General features: G+C 46.0%; 1 protein-coding gene and 1 long non-coding RNA gene across 2 annotated transcripts in view; one reads left to right on the top strand and one right to left on the bottom strand.

Annotated features, from left to right (window-relative positions):
• Positions 1–9,994, bottom strand: part of LOC140398106 (cell surface glycoprotein MUC18-like) — a 340,911-nt gene extending 330,917 nt beyond the window's left edge. The window contains exon 1 of the mRNA XM_072486362.1: positions 9,937–9,994. The gene's annotated coding sequence lies outside the window, so the exon portion shown is untranslated. The remainder of the gene's footprint in view (positions 1–9,936) is intronic.
• Positions 9,995–10,206: 212 nt separating this feature from the next.
• The window catches only part of LOC140397941 (uncharacterized), a 161,710-nt gene continuing 152,913 nt past the window's right edge, over positions 10,207–19,003 (top strand). Inside the window, exon 1 of the long non-coding RNA XR_011937344.1 lies at positions 10,207–10,302. This is a non-coding gene — a long non-coding RNA (uncharacterized lncRNA). The remainder of the gene's footprint in view (positions 10,303–19,003) is intronic.

The raw sequence follows: 19,003 nt of genomic DNA, 5'->3' as shown, positions 1-19,003 counted from the left end.
AGAAGGTACAGGAATCATTTTGGTGTAAAGTTACAGCATGCCTGGGTAGTTTTAGAATGCTGAAAGGTGCTATATAAATGCAAGTAGTTGCTGCATTTAAGTCGTAGGACTCCAGAATGGATGGACACTGGGCTTTCTCCTCTACACATCTAGTCAATACAGAAATTACTGAATGAAAGAAAAACTAGGTTAAATGCCCATGTCTTCTTTACTAATTTAACATTCCACTGCAGGATTTTGTATTTACTTTTTCTCCAAAATGGTGGATTATAATTGGATTATAACAACCTTGAAATTTCACAATCTTTTAGAGGCAAAAATTACACATTTATGACACAGGAATCGGAGGTGTTGCAGATGTGGCAAAGTTCCACACATTGTAAAATACACCATTTAAGTTCCAGCAGAAGTGGTGCAAGGTGTAATATGCTTTTACTGCCAAACTCTCAGATCTATGGATATCTCTTGTTTGTCCTTTGAGACAAAGGTGGCCATGTTCATCATTTGGGGTGTTTGGCAAGATTCCAGTGGATACTTAGGTGTCTACTCCAATGTTCTGTTGCAAATAGAATCCCTAAAGTTAAGAAGAAGACCATTTGGCCCATCAAGACTGCACGGACTCTCTGAAAGAGCACCCGACCCAAACCCAATCCCACAAACTATCCCCTTAACCCCACCCAAGGAGCAACTGAGCATGGCCAATCCACCTAACCTGCATATCTTTGGACTGTAGGAGGGAACAAACTCCACACTGTCACCTGAGGTGGGAATCAAATCCAGGTCTGGCGGCTGTAAGGCTGCAGTGCTAATTACTGTGCCACCATGAAGAATACCACAGGACAGGATACCACAGACGACTGAGTTTGATATGAGTTTCTGGCTTGGGCTTTCCTATTCTTGTGCTTTCTCTCTGCCTCTGCTATGCGTTTGTTTTCAAAGGAGGCTCTGACTGTGAGATGTGGCAGGTCCGAGAGGCTTCCAGCGTCCTGGATGGCTTCATCTGCAGAAAGTGCACCCAACTGCAGCTCCTCACAGACCGCATGGTTCGGTTGGAGCAGCAATTGGATGCACTTAGGAGCATGCAGGTGGCGGAAAGCGTCATAGATCGCAGTTATGTAAGTGTGGTCACACCCAAGGTGCAGGCAGAGAAATGGGTGACCACCAGAAACGGCAGGCAGTCAGTGCAGGAATCCCCTGTGGTTGTCCCCCTCTCGAACAGATATACCCCTTTGGATACTGTCGGGGGGGATAGCCTATCAGGGGAAAACAGCAGCAGCCAGAGCAGTGGCACCACGGCTGGCTCTGATGTTCAGAAGGGAGGGTCAAAGCGCAGAAGAGTAATAGTTATAGGGGACTCTATAGTCAGGGGAACAGATAGGCGCTTCTGTGGACGTGAAAGAGACTCCAGGATGGTATGTTGCCTCCCTGGTGCCAGGGTCCAGGATGTCTCCGAACGGGTAGAGGGAATCCTGAAGGGGGAGGGCAAACAGGTAGAGGTCGTTGTACATATTGGTACTAACGACATAGGCAGGAAGAGGCATGAGGTCCTGCAGCAGGAGTTCAGGGAGCTAGGCAGAAAGTTAAAAGACAGGACCTCGAGGGTTGTAATCTCGGGATTACTCCCTGTGCCACGTGCCAGTGAGGCTAGAAATAGGAAGATAGAGCAGACAAACACGTGGCTAAACAGCTGGTGTAGGAGGGAGGGTTTCGGTTATCTGGACCACTGGGAGCTCTTCCGGGGCAGGTGTGACCTGTATAAGATGGACGGGTTGCATCTAAACCGGAGAGGCATAAATATCCTGGCCGCGAGATTTGCTAGTGTCACACGGGAGGGTTTAAACTAGTATGGCAGGGGGGTGGGCACGGGAGCAATAGGTCAGAAGGTGAGAGCGTTGAGGGAGAACTAGGGAATATGGACAGTGTGGCTCTGAGGCAGAGCAGACGGGGAGAAGTTGCTGAACACAGCGGGTCTGGTGGCCTGAAGTGCATATGTTTTAATGCAAGGAGCATTACGGGTAAGGCAGATGAACTTAGAGCTTGGATTACTACTTGGAACTATGATGTTGTTGCCATTACAGAGACCTGGTTGAGGGAAGGGCAGGATTGGCAGCTAAACGTTCCAGGATTTAGATGTTTCAGGCGGGATAGAGGGGGATGTAAAAGGGGAGGCGGAGTTGCGCTACTTGTTCAGGAGAGTATCACAGCTATACAGCGAGAGGACACCTCAGAGGGCAGTGAGGCTATATGGGTAGAGATCAGGAATAAGAAGGGTGCAGTCACAATGTTGGGGGTATACTACAGGCCTCCCAACAGCCAGCGGGAGATAGAGGAGCAGATAGGTAGACAGATTTTGGAAAAGAGTAAAAACAACAGGGTTGTGGTGATGGGAGACTTCAACTTCCCCAATATTGACTGGGACTCACTTAGTGCCAGGGGCTTAGACGGGGCAGAGTTTGTAAGGAGCATCCAGGAGGGCTTCTTAAAACAATATGTAAACAGTCCAACTAGGGAAGAGGCGGTACTGGACCTGGTATTGGGGAATGAGCCCGGCCAGGTGGTAGATGTTTCAGTAGGGGAGCATTTCGGTAACAGTGACCACAATTCAGTAAGTTTTAAAGTACTGGTGGACAAGGATAAGAGTGGTCCGAGGATGAATGTGCTAAATTGGGGGAAGGCTAATTATAACAATATTAGGCGGGAACTGAAGAGCATAGATTGGGGGCGGATGTTTGAGGGCAAATCAACATCTGACATGTGGGAGGCTTTCAAGTGTCAGTTGATAGGAATACAGGACAGGCATGTTCCTGTGAGGAAGAAAGACAAATACGGCAATTTTCGGGAACCTTGGATGACGAATGATATTGTAGGCCTCGTCAAAAAGAAAAAGGAGGCATTTGTCAGGGCTAAAAGGCTGGGAACAGACGAAGCCTGTGTGGCATATAAGGAAAGTAGGAAGGAACTTAAGCAGGGAGTCAGGAGGGCTAGAAGGGGTCATGAAAAGTCATTGGCAAATAGGGTTAAGGAAAATCCCAAGGCTTTTTACACTTACATAAAAAGCAAGAGGGTAGCCAGGGAAAGGGTTGGCCCACTGAAGGATAGGCAAGGGAATCTATGTGTGGAGCCAGAGGAAATGGGCGCGGTACTAAATGAATACTTTGCATCAGTATTCACCAAAGAGAAGGAATTGGTAGATGTTGAGTCTGGAGAAGGGGGTGTAGATAGCCTGTGTCACATTGTGATCCAAAAAGACGAGGTGTTGGGTGTCTTAAAAAATATTAAGGTAGATAAGTCCCCAGGGCCGGATGGGATCTACCCCAGAATACTGAAGGAGGCTGGAGAGGAAATTGCTGAGGCCTTGACAGAAATCTTTGGATCCTCGCTGTCTTCAGGGGATGTCCCGGAGGACTGGAGAATAGCCAATGTTGTTCCTCTGTTTAAGAAGGGTGGCAGGGATAATCCCGGGAACTACAGGCCGGTGAGCCTTACTTCAGTGGTAGGGAAATTACTGGAGAGAATTCTTCGAGACAGGATCTATTCCCATTTGGAAGCAAATGGACGTATTAGTGAGAGGCAGCACGGTTTTGTGAAGGGGAGGTCGTGTCTCACTAACTTGATAGAGTTTTTCGAGGAGGTCACTAAGATGATTGATGCAGGTAGGGCAGTAGATGTTGTCTATATGGACTTCAGTAAGGCCTTTGACAAGGTCCCTCATGGTAGACTAGTACAAAAGGTGAAGTCACACGGGATCAGGGGTGAACTGGCAAGGTGGATACAGAACTGGCTAGGCCATAGAAGGCAGAGGGTAGCAATGGAGGGATGCTTTTCTAATTGGAGGGCTGTGACCAGTGGTGTTCCACAGGGATCAGTGCTGGGACCTTTGCTCTTTGTAGTATATATAAATGATTTGGAGGAAAATGTAACTGGTCTGATTAGTAAGTTTGCAGACGACACAAAGGTTGGTGGAACTGCGGATAGCGATGAGGACTGTCTGAGGATACAGCAGGATTTAGATTGTCTGGAGACTTGGGCGGAGAGATGGCAGATGGAGTTTAACCTGGACAAATGTGAGGTAATGCATTTTGGAAGGGCTAATGCAGGTAGGGAATATACAGTGAATGGTAGAACCCTCAAGAGTATTGAAAGTCAAAGAGATCTAGGAGTACAGGTCCACAGATCACTGAAAGGGGCTACACAGGTGGAGAAGGTAGTCAAGAAGGCATACGGCATGCTTGCCTTCATTGGCCGGGGCATTGAGTATAAGAATTGGCAAGTCATGTTGCAGCTGTATAGAACCTTAGTTAGGCCACACTTGGAGTATAGTGTTCAATTCTGGTCGCCACACTACCAGAAGGATGTGGAGGCTTTAGAGAGGGTGCAGAAGAGATTTACCAGAATGTTGCCTGGTATGGAGGGCATAAGCTATGAGGAGCGATTGAATAAACTCGGTTTATTCTCACTGGAACGAAGGAGGTTGAGGGGCGACCTGATAGAGGTATACAAAATTATGAGGGGCATAGACAGAGTGGATAGTCAGAGGCTTTTCCCCAGGGTAGAGGGGTCAATTACTAGGGGGCATAGGTTTAAGGTGAGAGGGGCAAAGTTTAGAGTAGATGTACGAGGCAAGTTTTTTACGCAGAGGGTAGTGGGTGCCTGGAACTCACTACCGGAGGAGGTAGTGGAGGCAGGGACGATAGGGACATTTAAGGGGCATCTTGACAAATATATGAATAGGATGGGAATAGAAGGATACGGACCCAGGAAGTGTAGAAGATTGTAGTTTAGTCGGGCAGTATGGTCGGCACGGGCTTGGAGGGCCGAAGGGCCTGTTCCTGTGCTGTACATTTCTTTGTTCTTTGTTCTTTGAGGCCATTTTATTTGGTTGCCCCAGATGCCAAAATCCTGGGTGAACTTCTCCGAAGTGACGCCTTCAGCGTATCGTTGTAGCACTTCCTTTAAACAACATGACAGCATACCGCAGATTCGGGATCTCCATAGAAGATTTGCTTTAGTAAGCAAGTGTCAGGCCTTCATGCTACACGACCAACCCAACTCAGTTGTGACAGTCTCAAAATGGTGTGGATGCTTGGCATACCAGCTCAGGTGAGCATCTCAATGCCTGGCATTTTGTCCTGCCATCTAATCTTCAGAAGGTTTTGAAGGTAGATTAAGTGAAAGTGGCTGGGCTTCTTGATACACAGTCCAAGTCTTGCATGTGTAGAGCAGTGAGCAGGATTATTGTTCAATAGACTTTCAGTTTGGTTGGCAGAATTACTCCTCTTTGATCCCAGGCAGATGTTACACTTGCTTTTGCAATTCTTGCATGTATCTCATCATCAATATAGACAGCTGAAGCGAGGGTGCCGTTGAGATAAGTAAACTTATCCACTAACAGGTTTGGATCATGTATTGAAACTTAATGGGTTTAAGATAGGACTTTCCTGGAACAGGCTAGTACATTAATTACTTCAGATGTATTCAAATTAAGGATTTTTGCCAAATTAACTAATATAATACCTGATTTAGCTCATTCCTGATAAAGGAGGCATGAATTACATGGAAGACTGGACACAGCCTTTGGTTGATATGTCAGCTTTGATTGTCAGCTTGAATTGAAGCAATTTGTAAAAAGAATGGTGATTTACCGCTAGGAAAGCAATTAACGTGATTCCTACGTATAAAAATGAACAACGAGCAATCCCAGGGAATTGCAGATCTAAGGAACCATAGAATTTATATGCCTGTAGGCTCTCTTGGAGAGAGGGTGAGAAGTCAAGGGAACTAGATAATAACAAGAAGTGAGCTTCTAATTTTAGTGAAGCTGCATTTCTGGAAGCATTAAGGGCAAGATGGCCAGAACTGCTTGTCACATAAAGGACCATGTCGGACAATAGTGAGCCCACGGCCTTGGGAGGTTGTGAAGCTGTTAGTGGAACCTCCATAACCCCAAGATCAGTAACACAGTGCAAGAAAAATCTTCAATCATTTGACTGCAATATGCAATCAAAGTGCCTCATTTACTACAATAAAGTTTATATAGCTAGCAACTAGCATTTTGGCACTTTAACACAATTAATACGTTTCACAGTGGAAATGCAAGCTAAAAAAACACAACCAACCTTTTAAATAAAGATCCTTTGAATAAATTAGTTGTGAAAGACTGTATGGGGCACATCGACAACACTAAGACATGGCATATGGAATATCAGGAATACTTGGACTACAATGGCTGTTAAATAGGGCATCTGCTGTCTGGGATTTGTCACAGGAATTTCCTCAACATGTACAAGTCTCTTGGGTAAGGCCTTGCCAACAGATGACAGCGTGGAGTGCAAGATATTAAAAAGCTGGAAAGAAAGCACATGAGATGATCCTGCTTAAAATCCAGACACAGGGATTATGGCAGCATTAGAAAAACTAAACTCAAAGGGGTTGCATTCAAAGACAGACCAAGTCGGAGAGGGGGGGAGGAGAAAGAAAAAAGTAAAATAATGAAACAAAGAGATAGAAGTCCAAAGCTAGACAAAGATAATGAGAAAAACAAAGAAAGAAAATGAGAGATGGGGACACTATAGAAACAAAGACAGAAAAAGACAATGACTGATAGGAAACAGATGCATTTCATATGCTTTAGTCAGCAGCCACCAGCCCTTAAAACAACTTCAAAAAGCACCAAGATGACAAAGATTTAAGAGAAATGTCACTTGCAGAATTATTCAAAGCAAATTTTAATTTTTTTGATTGCAGTCTATGCTTATTAAACTAAGATAGATGAGTGTTGTAGAATGGACTACTTCGCTGCTTTAAGCATTCCTAGGTCAGATGCAATGACTGGGACTCTCCGATCCGAGTTCACCCCGCCACCGCTGGCAGCGAGAATGGAGAGTTTGGCGCTCAGCCAAAACTCCATTCACTGCAGCGGGACTGGAGAATCCTGCCGGCTTGAACGAACGGAGATTTCCGGCCAATAGAGATTAGATAAAAAAACTTGCATTCATGTATTATTGTAGCAAAACATGAATCAGATTTTGACACGTAGCTTTTTTTTATTCATGGGATGTGGACATCACTGGCTGGGCCAGCACTTATTTCCTATCCCTAACTGTCCTTGAACTCGGGTCAACCACATTTCTGAGGATCTAGAGTCACATGTAGGCCAGACCAGGTAAGGATAACAGATTTCCCTCCCTGTAGCACATTAATAACCAGATGGGTCTTTAAGACATTCGGCAATGATCTCATGGTCAACTTTAAATTTTTAAATCCAGATTTTTATTAAATTCAAATGTCATCATCTGCGGTGGTTTGAATCAAGCCGAAACCCCAGAACATTGGCCGGAATTCTCCAGCTGTTCACGCCGGCGGGATTCTCTGGAAATCCCATTGAGAGTGGCGGGACCAGAGGATCCCACCACCAGTCAACAGCGATCTGCCTCCCGGCCAGAGAATTACTCTTGGTCTCTGGGTTACTAGTCCAAAAAAGATCCACTCTTCTTCAGCAATCACTCATTAACGAGTATGATTGTCCAATGAAGAAACGCCGTGTTACTGGTCAGGGGTTCTGTGAATTCTTGCATGGCTGGTAAGCCCGATCCTAGTGCCACATCTTCGACTGCATACTTGGCAGGTGGTTCCAGGAGGCAGGTTTGGTCCTTGGGCTCTAGATTGTTGGTATTCCTGGCTCCTTTTCTGGAGCTCCGCTTGCTGTTCAGCATCCTCAAAGAAGTGACTCCCTTCGATCGTGAGGTTCCTCCAAGTAGGTCCCTTCTGAGCAAGGGTCTCCCAGGCATTGACATTTATGATGCATTTCTTGGGTAAGTCTTCAAGATGCCTGTGAAGCGCTTCCTTTGCCCTCCTCTTGTTCGGGAGCCTTCCTTGAGCTAGGTGAGGCAGAAATGCTTTGGCAGTCGGAACTCTGACATCCTAAGCACGAGCGGTCCAGCAGAGTTGGTTTCGGAAGATCATTTCGATTTATTGTCACATGTACTGAGGTACAGTGAGAAGTATTGTTCTGCGTGTAGTCCAGGCAGATCGACCCAAACATGAAAAACATAGGCAGCTGGATTCTCTGTTCCTGAGACTAAGTGTTGATGCCGGGGCAGGAGTCGTGGAGTTCCATGACAGCAAAATTGGCACCACACCTGGACAGATTCAGTAACTGTTAAGGGGCTAGCACCGGGGCTAGCATCAGCGCCACGTGGAACACAATCGATTCCAATGAGAAACGGTGCCGGATTTGCGATTGACACTCATGAGTCAGACAAGCTGCAGCCACATAAACACACTTCACACCATCCCAGCCAACAAGGTGGCACTGGTTGAGTTGGAGCATGCCCATATGGCTGATGGGTCAGCTGGGACCAGAGGGCACATAGGGGCGGTCGCCTGGGGGGGTGGGGGGACACACCCATATGACCCATGGCCCTAAGTTCACAGTGGGCAGTAATGGCGTGCGCAGCTGCATCACTGTGCAGCAATGGTGTTCTATGCCCATCCACCCCGATCCCACTGCCCACCTCCTGGCATAACTGTCAGCAAACTATGGTAACGTTGGACACTTTCCGAACCCCCTCTCTCTCCCTCAGCAGCCACTGCGCCTGTTTCACGATTTTTAAAAGTACAAGTGAACCTCGCCGTCAGGAATTCGGCCCATTGGAGGCAGAAAATGCCGGGCCTGGTCTGCTAATGATATGCCAACGGCGTTTACTATACCTGTTTTCTGGAACGCATTAACGCCTCTGTTGAGGCGATGGAGAATCCCACCCAGGACATATGATAAATACAGAATGTAAATACATAGATATCGGGTGAAGCATATGGAATATAGTGCTACAACTATAAAGAAAATGCGTAGAGAGATCAGTTCAGTCTATAAGAGGGCCATTCAGGAATCTGATAACAGTGCGGAAGAAGCTGTTTTTGAATCTCTTGGTGCGTGTTCTCAGACTTTTGTATCTTCTGCCCGATGGAAGAGGTTGGAAGAGAGAATAGCCCGGGTGGGAGGGGTCTTTGATTATGCTGCCCACTTTCCCAAGGCAGCGGGAGGTGTAGTTGGAATGGGTGGGAGGCAGGTTTGTGTGATGGACTGGGCTGTGTTCACGACTCTGCAGTTTCTTACGGTATTGGGCCGAGCAGTTGCCATACCAGGCTGTGATGCAGCCAGATAGGATGCTTTCTATGATGCATCTTTAAAAATTGGTAAGAGTCAAGGTAGACATGCTGAATTTCTTTAGTTTCCTGAGAACGTATAGGTGCTGTTGAGCTTTCTTGGTTGTAGCGTTGACGTGAACTCTTCATGGGGAGAGAGGAGGTTGACCTAGCCTTTGCCTCCCTGATTGCCCGCAGGAGACTCCTGCTCGCCTGGCTATCAGCAGCACCACCCAACGCTGTAGACTGGCTGTCCAACATGGCAGAATTTCTCAAACTAGAGAAAATAAAGTACGCCATTAGAGGATCGGAGGACGGATTCCACAAAACGTGGAGGCTAATGTCTTATTCTGTAACTTCTTTTTAAAATAAATTTAGAGTCCCTATTCATTTTTTACAATTAAGGGGCAATTTTGCGTGGCCAATCCACCTACCCGGTGTGGGGGCGAAACCCACGCAAACACGGGGAGAATGTGCAAACTCCACACGGACAGTGACCAGAGCCGGGATCGAACCCCGGATCTCAAGTGCGTGAGGCAGCAGTGCTAACCACTGCGCCACCGTGTTGCCAATTCTGTAACTTCTGATATAGAAATATATATATATTTTAAACTGTTTCTCTCTCCACAGATGCTGCCTGACCAGCTGAACTTTTCCAGCATTTTCTGTTTTTATTAACTTCATGTTGACGGCCTGCCTGCTACCAAGCGAAGCCTGTGCCTATCAGGACTCTCCATGTCCAATTCAACTTATCCATCACTAAGCTGTACCGGAGTAACTCTCGAGGCTCACCTCCTCCTGCCAGGTCCTGAGCCCAGCGCCTTCCTCACGCCGGCCCGTCTCTCTCGGCCTGCGGGGAGGCGGCGGTTTGCCGGGCGCGGGAGCGGCGCTTTGCCGCTCCGATCAGGTGTGCTCGAGCCGCGGCTGCAGTTAACGGTCGCCCAGGTGCAGGGGGCGGGGCGGGCCTGATTGACAGCGCACCTCGCCAGCTGATTGGCAGGCTGACCCCCCTCTCGCCCCGCCCCCTCCCCCTCACCCAGCACCAGCGGACGACAAAAGGCGTGAAAAGTAAATGTAATGTCAGCCTTGCAAAGATCAGACTGAGGTAACGGGGGACTGTTGATGGAACCTCAGGCCACCGAAGGAAGGTACAACTGAGTAAGGACAGTTCGTGGTTTGATTGATTGAATTTGGGGGGGGGGAAATCTTGAATAGGTCCTGAATGGACAGGTGTCAGACAGCATCGCCCCCAAAATAAAGCACATCTCAGATATATATGTATTGGTCACCTGGGGGATGCACAAAGGAAGGGGACAGGTAAGGGCCCGCAGTCAGGTTCAAGTCCCACTCCAATGCAGTACTGAGGTGGTGCTGCACTGTCAGGGGTGCTGCCTTTCAAAACCCCATCTACTTGCATGGGTGGGCGTAAAAGATCCCATGGACTATTGTGATGTACCGACTAGTTCTCCCTCAATCAATATCTCAAAATTAGGTTATCTAGTCATTATCTAATTGTGGAAGTTTAGTATGTGCAAATTGACTGCTGCGATTCTACATTAATGTGGTAGAGTGGCCCTATGAGGGGTTGAATTTGGCTGGCCCAGGCCGTGCAAACCACGGCCAACAGTGCACCAGTGCGGGGCCGAGGAAGCTGGAAGCCCAGTGGAGCTGTATACAGTTGTGCTGTGCCTCTGTCATACTTGCCTTTTTGTCTTCTACCATAAACCCTTTGTGTATATCTCGAGCTGCCACATTGGCAACGAGGTAAAAGGTTCTTCCACAGCAGTGGTGCTGTGTACTTTAGAGGGCGTGGGGGCAGAGACAAGGCATCCCAAGAAAGGAAGGGTCCTGGAAAATTCGGAGAAGAGTCGGGAGTCAGTAATTCAATGTTAAAAGTGAGTTAAAATGCCGATCAAAGCTAAATTGGAATGGTTTAACCAGGGGGCTGAGTATTGGAGTCAGTTCACAGAACATCTCCATTACTTCTTCATGGCAAATGAAATCACTGGTGAAGGTGAGCAGAAGGTGATCCTTCTGACAGTTTGTAGACCTCAAACCTACAACTTGATAAGAAATCTACCGGCCCCTGAGGCAAGCTGGTGAAGGAACATTTTAATCCAAGGCCCTCAAACATTCTTCAGTGATATAAATTTAATTCAACGGTCAGGGACCCTGAAGAGTTCATCTTGGTCTTCATTCCCAGACTTCGACAGCTTGCTGAACACTGCAAGCTTAGCAACATGCTTTGTGACCAGTTGGTTTGTGGGATACAGAATCTCAGTATCCAAAATAAGCTCTTGGCCGAGACCACAATAACACTGGAGAAGGTAATTGAAATTGCACAGACAATGGAGTACACCGACAAAGGCGCCAGCTAACGCCAGAATGTGGTTGTTCCCTGTCAGGGATGTAAATGTAGGGACGGTATTATGGCATGCAGCAGGATCAATGGGCACAGCAGAGAACCAGACACGACCTTGGATACCGGACCAAAGTTAAAGGAGCGGGGACCGGTTGGGTCGTCAACACAGAGTTGAGATGGACTTTGATCGTTGCCGGGGAGGGACAAGGTGGGAGGTGACCCACAAGAACTGCCTTTGCCGGGAGTTTGTGTGCTTCAGATGCAATCGTCAAGGCCACATCCAAGCACATTGCTGTGCAAAAAAAGCAACTGCAGCAACAGTCCAAGCAGCCACTTTACCAAGTTGGGGAGAACACTAAGGAGAACATCATGCATCAACTAAACGTTGTCCAAGTTAACAAAACAGATCATATCAAAATTATTTTGAATGTGAATGGCAAACCCTTAAAAAATGGAGGTTGACACCAGGGCTTCAGTAACTGTTGTGGGTGAGCACGCCTTTGATTATATCTGGCATGGAACTCAGGTCCTACTGCTAAGTAGCACCAAGGCCAGGTTATTGATGTTTGCGGGGGAGACCCTCAAGATCTTCGGTACTGCGGAAACGTCAGTGGCTTAAAAAGGGCAAGAAACCAGTCTGCCTCTTAGTTGTCATTGAAGGGCGCAGGCCCAGCCTCATTGGAAAGGATTGGTTGAAAAATCTGACTAAACTGGCTGGAGATTTTTTAAATTTCCAACGGCATCCACCAAGATGTCCTGCGCCAATATAATTTTCATAGAATTTATTTTCATAGAATTTACAGTGCAGAAGGAGGCCATCAGCCCATCGAGTATGCACCAGCTCTTGGAAAGAGCACCCTACCCAAGGTCAACACTTCCACCCTATCCCCATAACCCAGTAACCCCATCCAACACTAAGGGCAATTTTTGGACACTAAGGGCATTTTTATCATGGCCAATCCACCTAACCTGCACATCTTTGGGCTGTGGGAGGAAACCGGAGCACCCGGAGGAAACCCACGCACACACAGGGAGGATGTGCAGACTCCGCACAGACAGTGACCCAAGCCGGAATCGAACCTGGGACCCTGGAGCTGTGAAGCAATTGTGCTATCCACTATGCTACCGTGCTGCCCACTAAGGGCTTCCTCAGGAAGCTCAGCCCTATCAAAGGCGTAAGGCAAAGATTTTTGTAAATCCAGATGCAAACCCAAATTTGTTAGAGCCAGGCCAGTCCTGTATGCAGAAGGTGGAAACTGAACTGAAGCGCCTGAAGGAGTTGGGCATCATCAGATCAGTCCAATTCTCAGAGTGCGCTGCCCCCATAGTCCCTTTCCTCAAACCGGACAGGCCCATTAGAATTTGTGGGGGATTATAAATTGACGATAAATCAAGCCGCCTGGTAACCCATCCCTAGGATCAAAGATCTCTACGACAAGCTGGCAGGATGCTGCACCTATTCAAAGCTGGACTTCAGCCACATCTACCAACAATTAGAATTGGACAAGGAAGTCAAAACTTCACAAAGAGCTGTATGAATATACAAGATTGCCATTCGGAATAGCGTCAGCCTGAGCTATCTTCCAGCACACAATGGAAAACCTCTTCCAAGGTTTTCCAATTAGTTATGGTATACCTTGACAACCTCTTGGTTACTGGGATCGCTCCAGAGGAGTACATGTCAAGCCTGGAAGAAATGTTGAAATGTTTCCGAGATGTGGGGGTATGCCATAAGTGGGAAAAATGGACCTTCCAGACTACGGAAGTAACCTATTTAGGGTTCAGAATTGGCAGAACTGGATTACACCCCTTGAAGAAAAGGTTAAGACCATTCATGAAGTTCCAACTCCAAAGACGACTCCGAGCTAATATCTTTCCTTGATACGATTAACTATTGTGGCAGATTCATGCCTAATCTCCCAACAACATTGGCTCCATTGCATCAACTCTTAAAGAAACACAAACAGTGGCGGTGGAAGGAGCGACAAGAAGAAGCTTTTGAAATGGTGAAATGGGCCTTGCAGTTCTTGAAGCTATTAATCCATTTTGACTCCAGGAAACCCATTGTCCTACGTGAGATGCTTCACCATACGGGATTGGGCCAGTTTTGTCCCACAAAATGGAAGATGGTTTGGTATGCCCCATTGCTTTCGCTTCGAGGATCCTAACAGGAGGAACAGAACCATGTCCAGATAAAAAAGGGCTAGCAATTATGTACAGTTGAAGATGTATAGGGTTGCTGATTTGTCATAATAAAGGACCACAAGCCACTCTTGTGTTTGTTGAGAAAGGGTAAGTCAATTTCCCCTCTGGTCTTGGCAAGGGTACAGTGTTGGGACTTACTGCTCGCGGCCCACCACTGCACGTTTCAGCACAGGCCGGGCACCCAGATTGCAAGCGCTGACACATTGAGCAGGCTCCCCCCTCCAAAAGAGTTCTCTACCTCCACCTGTGTCCCAAGAAATAATACTGTCTGTTAGCTTTCTGGACACGTGACCAGTATCGGCCAATCATATTCAGAAGGGGACCTGTCGGGATTCTGTCCAATCCAAGGTACGAAGGGTGATACAGACCGTTTGGCTCATGGCAAAACCAAAAGCATGAGACCATACATCACACGCCATGCTGAACTGATTTGTCTTTGTCGATGTGGTTTTCAGTTCAGGACATTGGCACCACAACTTCGTCAGCAATGGTTGATGCCTTACGTCATATATTTGCAATTCAGACAATGGTCTTAGACAATGGTACTCCATTCACGAGAGTCGAATTCCAGAAACATCAGAACTGCACCTTACCACGCCCCTGTTCAACAGCTTAGCTGAAAGGGCCGTGCAGACCTTCAAGAACTCAATTTGTAGGCAATCTGACCAACCACTGTGATTGTAACCTTCTAGTCTTTTGTTGTCATACAACCCCCCCCCCCCATTCTACGATGGGCATGACACCTGCCAAACTCCTGATGGGTTGTCATCTTAGGACCCGCTTCAACTTGGTGTTTCCAAATTTGTCAGGGAGGGTGGAAGAGTCCGGCCTCTCAGAAGGACCAACGCTCTACGAGAAAGGGAGACAGGTCATTTCGGGTGGAGGGCCCAGTTTCGGTTTGCAATTTTGCCTCAGAGCCACCGTGGTCATCGGGTGCATTGTAGTCCGTTCGGGACTTGTGTCGTATGTCATCAAAGTGACCTGAGGACCCGAAGGTCAGCGACCCCCAGTCCAGAACGGGTGGGTCCAGTTGACATTGGGGGTATATCTGTGAGTGTCCCTGTGCAAAGGGAGTCGAGGGTTCTGGAGGCGGCCCTGCCAATGGTGCTGCCGTTGAGTGGTGAACCCGATGCAATCACAGTGGTTGCAAGCACTACCTCTGGGACACTGGTGTTTGCTCAAGTCAATTCAACTGTTTTGGCAGCCGAAGAACCTCCGCTGGTGTTCAGGAGATCCAGTCGGACAAGGAAGTCTGTGGACCGATTGACTCTTTAAAGGACATTCTGGCTTTCCCTTCTGATGTTCCCCACTGTCTATATAATATTGTAAATAGTTACCATGTCATGAAGGAAGGGACTTAACGGGAGTGGGATGTGATAGCGCAGCCCCTTTAAGGGGGCAGGTTCGGCAGCTCATGTGGCTGGCCCGGGGAAATCGCGTCGGAGCGCCCAAGCCCCGGCCAACAGCAAGACAGCGTGGAAACCTGGAGCTGGAGGGTTAACACCTGCATGTAGTTGCTCTGTGCCTGTATCATACTTGCCATTTTGTCTTCTACAAGATACCCTTTCTTGGTTTAGACTGGAAGCCTTCAGTGTCTATATCTCGAACCATCACAATTACAACAATGATTACATTTCAAAAATACTTCATTAGCTGGAAAGAGCCTTGAGTCATCCAGTGGTCATGAAAAGTGCTATATGAATTGAAGTATTCTCTATTCATGCGTGCTAAGGTATCAATACAAACTCAATAGAAACTATGAGGAAAGGGTTCTAGTGGTGAAATTGCAAGACCTTCAGCATGATTTGTAGTATAGGCAGTAACTACAAGACCAAGATGGAGCTGTACAGGAGGCCACTGACCACAACTAAATATGTCCTGACATTAGCTGTCTTTTTTGGATCTGGAGATACTCAATTGGACAAAGAGCAAGCTTTATTATGCATCTTGTGCATGATATACCAGACCTAGAACTGATGACATTGGGTAGTAAATGTGAAATGCTTTACAATCCACAACAGAAAACTGGCACATGTTGGTAAAAGGAAAGTGGTCTGCTTTTAGCAAAATATGCTGAGTCTTTTTCACCAAATCTTGTTGGGAAAATACAAAACTTCCCCAGTTTACAATGGTAAGGTGCTTTTAGGTGACCATTTAGTTTTTAGTTTGTTGGATGGCATCATGCAATACCAAATGCATGATTGTATTGCTTGTATGTCCATAGAATCTCTACAGTGCGAAAGTAGGCCATTTGATCCATCGAGTCTGAACTGACCCCGCGAAAGAGCAGCCTACCTAGGCCCACAACCCCGCCCTATTCCCGTAACCCCGCCTAACCTGCACATATTTGGATACTATGGGGCAATCCAGCATGGCCAATCCTAACCTGCACATCTTTGGACTGTGAGAGGAAACCGGAACACCCGGAGGAAATAAATGCAGATATGGCGAAAACATGTAAATTCCATCAGACAGTCATCCAAGGCCGGAATCGAACCCGGGTCAACAGCGCTGTGAGGCAGCAATGCTATTATCACTGTGACACCGTAATGTCACCTTGACAGAAACAACATCTGTGGTACTTAACCCTTTCCCAGACAATTGTGTACAAAAGCATCCTTTCAATATTTCATGTTTGGTATTGTGGGGTCTACATATTGGCCACATAAATGCTGTTGCTAACCCAAAGATTCACCAGGTAGAGACACAAGTAAGCCGCCTGGTAATAGTGTACAAGCAGGAAGGACTTTGAACACAATCCTTGGCCAATTTTGAATTAGCTAATTTTAACCAGGATGGTGGTAGGGTCTGATGGAGGGTAGAGCAATAAGACAGAATTTCCATTATTATGCACTATCCCATTGTTGGAAATTGCACAGTTGTGGATTTAGAGCGAGGATTGGCCTCTGCAATGAAGCATGCCACAGTGATGAAATACCCGATGATAGTCATGAAGAACGACCACTTGAATGATTACTGGAGCACTGCACTGCCAGCAGCAATGCAATTATATGTCAGGGGAAAAAGGAGAAAAATTGAATGCGTGTAACTACTCTTTCCACTCAGAGATATAAAAGTGGTCTTGATTTGCATGAATATAAGTAAAAATGCTGGACTCACAAATGTAGTCCTATCCTTTATGATGATATGTCACTGGAAAATTATCCAGAGTTTTGTAATGGAGTTGAAAATTGGTGAAGTGTCCTTAATCTCCAGCTAATTATTATGGATAATGGATGTGGAGTGGCAGTTTATGTGGCTCTTTGATAAGTGTCTTCACCTGATTCCTTTTATCCAGATACTTGTGTCCTATGTGTTCACATAAATTTCAGGCATACTCAGGTGACAAAGGTCATCAGTTGGCTAACAGATTTCACTTACCTAATTAAAATTATTCATTAGAAAAAGAATAGGTTCAGGAAAGGGACTCATTTTTCTGGAGGACAACACTGGGAGCTTCCTGTTTTCACATGCCACTGATCATTGACGTTAAACAATATATCTTACCAAAGATCTTACCATAAGCAATCACTTCATTACTTATTTCTATTTATTTTGATTATGTCTACGTTATAAGTTCTATATAAATGATATTGATAGGAATATCATCTGATGGGAAAGCAAGATGGTTGGTGCAAATATTGTACAAAAGTGGAAACATGTGGCTGTCTTTTATTGTTGAAATGTTAGTAAACTTTCAATAATTTTTAACAGATGGAAAATGCTAGCAGAAGGGATGATCATTTCAGAAGACTAAATGTGCTGATATCAGAAATAATCAACTACAAATACATCTCCAAAAATACAAATAAATATCACTTTGAGTTTGATTCAGTTGTACTGCAGCAGGACTCAAAGGGTTAAGGCCGTTTTCATTTTCTTTCTCTCTCATTAATATCTCTCCCCCAGTGGGTGATGTCACAGAAATGACCAGACCACAGACTCCACATGTCATCCCATCTGTGAAAGTATGGATAATCTTCTGGAGATTATTAAAATGAGAGCCCACAGGACTTGGCTAATTCCATTAATCTCTTTGCTGTTTTTAGTATCAGTTTGATAGTTCAAAGATCAGAAAGGCATAAGTGATTAGGCTATCGTTATAAAGAATAGTTGGGTTATTTGACAGCATTTCTTTCTTTCTCCTTCATGAGATGTGGGCATCGCTGGTGATGCCAGCCTTTGCAGCCCATCTCTACTTTCCCTTGCAATGAGGGCTTGCTCAGTCATTTCAGAGGGCAGTTAAGAGTAAACCAGATTGTTGTAGGTCTGGAATCGCAGGTAGGCCAGACCAGGCAAGGATGGCAGATTTTTAATCCCTGAAGTACATCTGTGGCATTGGGGCTGGCAGTGTTAGCCTTGCATTTTCCACTGGGAAAAAATATAAAATAAGAACTTGCATTTATATAATGCCTTTCACAATCAATCTGGTGTCCCAAAACACTTCACAGCTTCACAGCCAATCATTAAAGTTTTGAGATGTCGGCAGTGTCACATCATTGGGAAATCTGGCAGCCAGTTCGTACATAGCAAGATCCTACAAACAGCAATGAGATAAATGACCAGATATTGATGGTACCACTCAAGGGACAAATCTAGGCTGACCTTTTCTTCTCACTTCCCCTCCTGAAGACATTGAATCATCTTTGAGAATAGTTCCATGGACATTGGCTCCTCTTTTGGCACTTTGTGAAAATGATTATTCTAGAATTGGCATGTTAGCTGTGATAGCATTGAATATGGTTAGGTATTATACTCTCTCTCTCCCTCAGATCTAGGAGGGGACTAAGACCTCAGCTTGAATATTCCATATAAAATAGATATAGATATCCTCATGGCTATTTAAAAAAATGTTTAAACTGTACAAATATATTTTAAAATGGCTGAAGCTATGTCTGTCTGTGACCCTCAAACAATGGGAGTTACTATGACAGTATCAAATAAATTTTCACCGTTATCTCTGAAGAGGCCGTTATGACCTCCACGTGAGCTGCAGCGACCAAATTCAAGAGAATTGTACAAAGGCCATCTACATTTCGTAACTTAGGCCTACCAGCTGGAGTCTACATGTCTACTAGAAGAAAGAGCTATTTCCTTTCAATTCTTAATCATTTGGCATTTAACGAGCTCAGGAACCTAGACAATGTGGAGAGGTAGTGGGATCCATGTGACACGGACCTCCAGCTAGAGTAACCAGTAATATTACCTTGTTGTACTGCAAAGTCTCATCAGTTGTTTATCATCCTACAAGCAGCTTCACAGAAAAGGGAATCTGCCCAGATTATGACACCT

This window comes from Scyliorhinus torazame, chromosome 21 (genome assembly GCF_047496885.1).
Source record: "Scyliorhinus torazame isolate Kashiwa2021f chromosome 21, sScyTor2.1, whole genome shotgun sequence".
In the NCBI taxonomy this organism is placed as follows: Eukaryota; Metazoa; Chordata; class Chondrichthyes; order Carcharhiniformes; family Scyliorhinidae; genus Scyliorhinus; species Scyliorhinus torazame.
The sequence above is the reverse complement of the archived record's forward strand: the minus strand, read 5'-3'. Positions and strand labels throughout refer to the sequence as shown.